The sequence below is a fragment of the Ictidomys tridecemlineatus genome, chromosome 8, assembly GCF_052094955.1.
Source record: "Ictidomys tridecemlineatus isolate mIctTri1 chromosome 8, mIctTri1.hap1, whole genome shotgun sequence".
In the NCBI taxonomy this organism is placed as follows: domain Eukaryota; kingdom Metazoa; phylum Chordata; class Mammalia; order Rodentia; family Sciuridae; genus Ictidomys; species Ictidomys tridecemlineatus.
In genome coordinates this window covers 74135872-74141554 of record NC_135484.1, presented here as the reverse complement: position 1 = coordinate 74141554, position 5683 = coordinate 74135872, and the positions used below count along the sequence as shown (strand labels likewise).

At 36.0% G+C, this 5683-nt stretch overlaps 1 non-coding gene across 1 annotated transcript; it reads right to left on the bottom strand.

The window, feature by feature from the left end:
- Window positions 1-1108: 1108 nt before the first annotated feature.
- LOC144366414 (U6 spliceosomal RNA) lies at window positions 1109-1215 on the bottom strand. Its single transcript, XR_013425517.1, has one exon. It is a non-coding gene; the product is annotated as a U6 spliceosomal RNA (small nuclear RNA).
- Between the last annotated feature and the right edge of the window lie 4468 nt (window positions 1216-5683).

Genomic DNA, 5683 nt, shown 5'->3' with positions numbered 1-5683 from the left:
CCTGGATCCCTGTCCCAGTCATGGAAGTAGGGTAAAGTCCTTCCTATACCTTCTAGGAGGCTGGAGGATTATGACTGGAGGGATTGAGTTCTAGGGATGCTCAAGTATAGAAGACAATAATTGATGGAATCTTTTGGTAAAAATAGTAGAGAAAATATATATGAATTGTGTTGAGATTACTGAAACAATTTTGCATGACTTGGAAAAGGGAAAACTAATTTGTTAGTGCCTCTCTGGTTTGAATAATTAATCTAAATGTGGGTTGGGTGGAATCATAGGTCATATGAATGATCTTTTTGGCTTTTCTGGAGTTTCTCCTCAACAGAAAAGTGATGAATTTTTAAGTTAATCTCTCAAAAATTGGGATGTTTCATAAAATCATCCTAAAGCTATAGAAGACAGCATATTCTATGTTTTCTCTGATTAGAATGACTACTATTTAGATGTCAGACACCCCTACCCCTCCTCAGGCAACCTTCTAATTTTATTGTTGTTTTTTTTTATTATTAGTTGTTCAAAACATTACAAAGCTCTTGACATATCATATTTCATACATTTGATTTCTCTCCTTTGTTTTTTTCCCTTTCCCCTCACTTCCTCTTATATGGAATTTTGTATAACAATGAGGGTCTCCTTCCTTTACCATGCAATTTCCCTTCTCTCTCTCTTTCCCTCCCACCTCTCGTCCCTGTTTAATGTTAATCTTTTCCTCCTGCTCTTCCTCCCTACTCTGTTCTTAGTTATTCTCCTTGTATCAAAAAAGACATTTGGCATTCGTTTTTAAGGGATTGGCTAGCTTCACTTAGCATAATCTGCTCTAATGCCATCCATTTCCCTGCAAATGCCATGATTTTGTCATTTTTTTAGTGCTGAGTAATACTCCATTGTGTATAAATGCCACATTTTTTTAATCTATTCTTCTATTGAAGGGCATCTAGGTTGGTTCCACAGTCTAGCTATTGTGAATTGTGCTGCTATGAACATCGATGTAGCTGTATCCCTTAGCACGCTCTTTTAAGGTCTTCGGGGAATAGTCCAAGAAGAGGAATAGCTGGGTCAAATGGTGGTTCCATTCCCAGCTTTCCAAGGAATCTCCATACTGCTTTCCAAAAATATGGAATGCTTCACGAATTTGCATATCATCCTTGCGCAGGGGCCATGCTAATCTTCTCTGTATCATTCCAATTTTAGTATATGTGCTGCCGAATCGAGCACTTTATTGTTTTTCATTCTTATTTTCTTGTTCTAGTTTCTGGTAGATTTTCTCAACTTTATTTTACAACCCTTCTGTTGAATTCTTCATCTTGCTATTGTATTTTTAAATTTTCAGAGCTATTTTTTTTTTCTCTGATGGCTCTTTGTTTTTCAGCTTCGTATTTTTATTTCATGGATGCAATGTCCTCCCTTCTCTTCTGAATTGATTAATTGTTATTTCGAAAACTTTCCTTCTTGACTACCTGCTCTGTTCCTTAAGAGTTTCTTTTGTAGAAGAGAAAGTTTTTCTTTAGGTTAATTTTGATTGTTGTCTTTCACAAAGGTTGATTTTTTTTTCTTTTTAAGACAGAAGTAATAAAAAACAGACTGAAAACTATATTTGGGTGGGGGATGTAAACTGCTAGGCTGTATGGTAGGAAGTTCTGATTGGGCCATTTGTTGAGAACTATGTGCCCTCGGTGCCTTCAGTTATTTTCTCTAAGGTTGATAAGTCCCTCCAGAGAGGAATTCACTCATCTTCTACCCAGAGATTCTAAGCCTGTTTGTCATTTGAAGGGGACTAGTGCTGGAGGTTTTAAAAAAATAAATTTCTCTGTTTTAATCAGGGCATCTCACAACCACGTTTATCTGTGAGCCCAGCATCCCTTGCTTCCCAGATATTAATCGTTCAGTCTTTTAGCAAGGGGGAGGCCTTCACTTGGCTACAGTGAAGTGGAGGGGAAAGAGGAATAGGGGTCTTAGCTGCTTCTTTTATATACTTTAATCCTGTTTCTAGACTCACTGCTCTGCTGTTTTCAGAGATAACATGTGTCCTCACCTCTGAGATGTTATACAAGGGTCTGTCAAGCTATAGTCTGCTAGCTGAATCACAGTATAACAACCTCCCCTTCCAATCTCTGCTTGTTTTTATGATTTTTTTGTAACAGCATGCTCACAGATATGTATTGCCTGCAGCTGTAGAGTTGACCCTGTGGCATGTAATGCCTATAATACTGACTCTCTGGACTGCTTTGGTTTGAATGTGTCCCCTCCACAATTTGTGTGCTGAAACTTTATGGCCATTATCATAGTATGAACTGTTGCAGACTTTAGGAGGTGATTAGGTCATGAGGGCTCCTTCCTTGGGAGTGGGATTAAAGTCCTTTCTAAAAGAGGTTTCAAGTAGCCGGCATCCCTTTTGCCCTTCTGTCTTCTGCCCTGTTCAGATACAATTCTACCCTCCAGGGAATGCAGTACTTAAGGTACTATCCTGAAAGTAGAGAAAACCTTCACCACAACTGGGCCTGCTGATGCTGTAATCTTTGAATTCCTGGCCTCCAGAACTGTGATAAACTATTTTCTGTTCTTTATAGATGAGTCAGTCTCAGGTATTTTGTTATAGCAGCACAAAAGTATTAAAGCCATAGGCCTTAACATTAAAAAGTCACTGACTCCTGTACTAACTACACTGTGATTCAACCTGATTCTGCCATTTCCCCTGTAATTTTTGAATTGCTCAATAAATGTTTACTTTTAATTGTTGCTGTTAAATCCATGTTTGTAAACATTATGCTCTGTTGCATCCAAAAAGTGTTGCTCTTCTCAAGGATAGTTGTTTTAAGTCTCTATACTTCACATTATGAATCAGGGGTCAAAATAAGCACCAGTTTGTCACTGACTTATTGTGCAACATCAGAGTAGAGGCTGTAACTCTTTATTTAGTAGCCCCTTTCCTGCCAATTTTGTTCTTACCCTGTTCAGTGTGACAATAAGAACCACAAGAGATGTAGTGTCTGAAACCTCATTAAAGAGTACAAAGTATGAAATGTAAGGTTTTATTGTTACAATGTAAAATTTTAAATACCACTATTGTATAATATAAAATTAATGCCAAATAATAACCATAGCACAGCATGTGTTCATTACTTATTAAAAGCAATTTTGGCGTGGCTCCAGGATATGACTCTTGGTCTTCTCCTATATTACTGAATAGTTGTTCTCATTTCTTTGGCTGGTTTTCCCTTTTCATTCAATCTCTAAATGCTGGAGTGAATGGGGATAAATCCTTAGGTCTCTTCTTTTTCTCCTTTATATAGTCTCTCCTAGGTGGTCTCACCCCATGGTTTTAAGCATTGGCTATCTCTATTAATTACTTACATTTTTCCTCTCTTCTAATCTTTACACATCCTTTTTGTAATACATACACTTACATTCTTAAGAGGCACCTTAAACCCAATATACGACTTTCTTTCAAGATCTTTCAGCTTTGGTACTACTGATACTTTGGGTGATATAATTCTTCACATTAGTCTTCATCTTTATCATCTCTGACCTGAATGAAGTCCACAGACTTCCAAAGAGGCTCTCTGCTTCTCCCAATGCTTCCTATAAAGAAAGTAATGTGATTTCTTTTTTCAGAAACATAGTTTTCATCACTCTTTAACTTAAAACTCTTAAATGGCTTCTTATTACACATGTGATAAAAATTAATCTTCTCATTAAAAAATACAAAAAGCACACAGGCTATGCTATTTTTTTTGTGTGTGTGTGTGTGTGTGTGTGTTTGTGAAATAAGAAGAAATACAGAAATATGCACATACCTGTTTTTCTTTATAAAATGAATTAGCAGAAATTTAAACCATAAAACTATATGAAGTTGGTTACCTGTATGAGATGGTGAGGGACGGGGGAAAGGGTGGAAAGGATAGGAGATGGAGCAATACATATCTGGATATAAATTTTTATATAATTTAAATTTTATGAAAATCGTATTACCTCTGTCTTGCTTGGATGGTTAGGGAAAAGGCAGTGAGAGAAGTGCAAACAAATTTTTAGCTCATTTTAGTAGGACTCATTTTTATGGTCATGTGGGCAAAGCAATTACGAAACTACTTTTAATGTATATAGGTTTGAATACATGAATAAATGAATTAATATTGTTGGGAGCTAGAGTACACAAAGGAAGAAGAGATGCAGAAAAGTAAAACGTGGGAAGGAGAGGAAGATCTCTGTGGATATGGATTAAAACTAGATCATTGGTATGAATACATGATCCTAAAATATATATCAGTATATGTGCTTGCATATTTACACAAGTTTAAATATGTATGTGTCAATGTATGTGTAATATAGGTGTGTATATATATATATATATTCATATGCACATATGCATGTATTTCCTAACTGTGTTTTGAAAAAAATTCAGTAGCAAAAATACATAAGTAGCAGATCTTGGTCTCTAAGATGATTTTCTGCTGAAAGGAACTAGAGCTCTTGGGAGAAATTGCTGATTCCAGGGCTGAGACAGATGATCCTAGAACATCTTATTTTGCCAGATTAATGTGGGGCCTAGTATTGAAGCAACTAACCTCCTATGGCAATTTAAAATTACACTAATTTAAAATTAATAAGTCAATTCCTTAGTTGCACTAGTTGAATTTTAATGGTCAATAGCCACATATAGCTAGTGGCTACAGTATCATATAGCATAGGTGTGGAGCATTTCCATCATTGCAGAAAGTTCTATTAGTCAGCCTTATGCTAGAAAGCATGAAGAAATGCTCCAAGAGATAAGATCATATGATAATGCTATCTGAATCAGCTTGAAGGGGCTCCTGCTTGCCAAGACAGGGAAAATTTCAGCCTTGAAATAATTAAAAACATTAATGACTTATACATGATTGGGAAAATGCAAATCTATGAACTCATACTGATGATAAATAGATAAATTATACATACATAAATGGGAGAGAAATGAGGAAGCCTGCTTTACAGAATGCAAAGGACCCCTGGTAATGTGGAAAGAATACTGCAGTTGTAAATCAGTATTTTGCAATTGTCACAATTGAGATTGGTTCAGGCAAGACTCATTAATGGATGCTAAATCTAGAGGAACATTTTGATGAAGAGCAGGATTTTTGCACGAGCTTCACCAGATTGTTTATTTGTTGCAAAAAAAAAAAGATGATAACTTTACTGTCAAGATTCAGATAGCACTTTGTGTGATCAAATTAACACTACCAATGAGGGACAGATAGACATTGAGTTCCTCTCAATGTACTATTCTGATAAGGCACAGTGTCACTCACAGAATTTTGGTTGGGATCTGTTACTTGAAGTTGATCATGAAGGAATCATAAGACAAACCCAAAAATGAATATTTTTTTTTGAGACTTGATAACTAAATGAGACACCTGATTCTATACCAGATTCTGAAAAGGATACAGAGATCATGAAAGTCACTGTTAGATCAATTGATAAAATTGGACCATGGAAGGGAGATTAGATAAAAGTACTGTATTAAGGCTTAATTTCCTGAAGTTCATTACTATAGTGTGGTTATTCAGGAAATATGCATCAAATTGTTTAGGGGAAAAAGGTCATGATGCATACAAATTTCTCTCACATGGTTAAAACATGCACCCATGTGCTCAAAGACACACACTCATATACAGGGAGCGTGAGTGATAAAAATAGATGGGGTAAAACA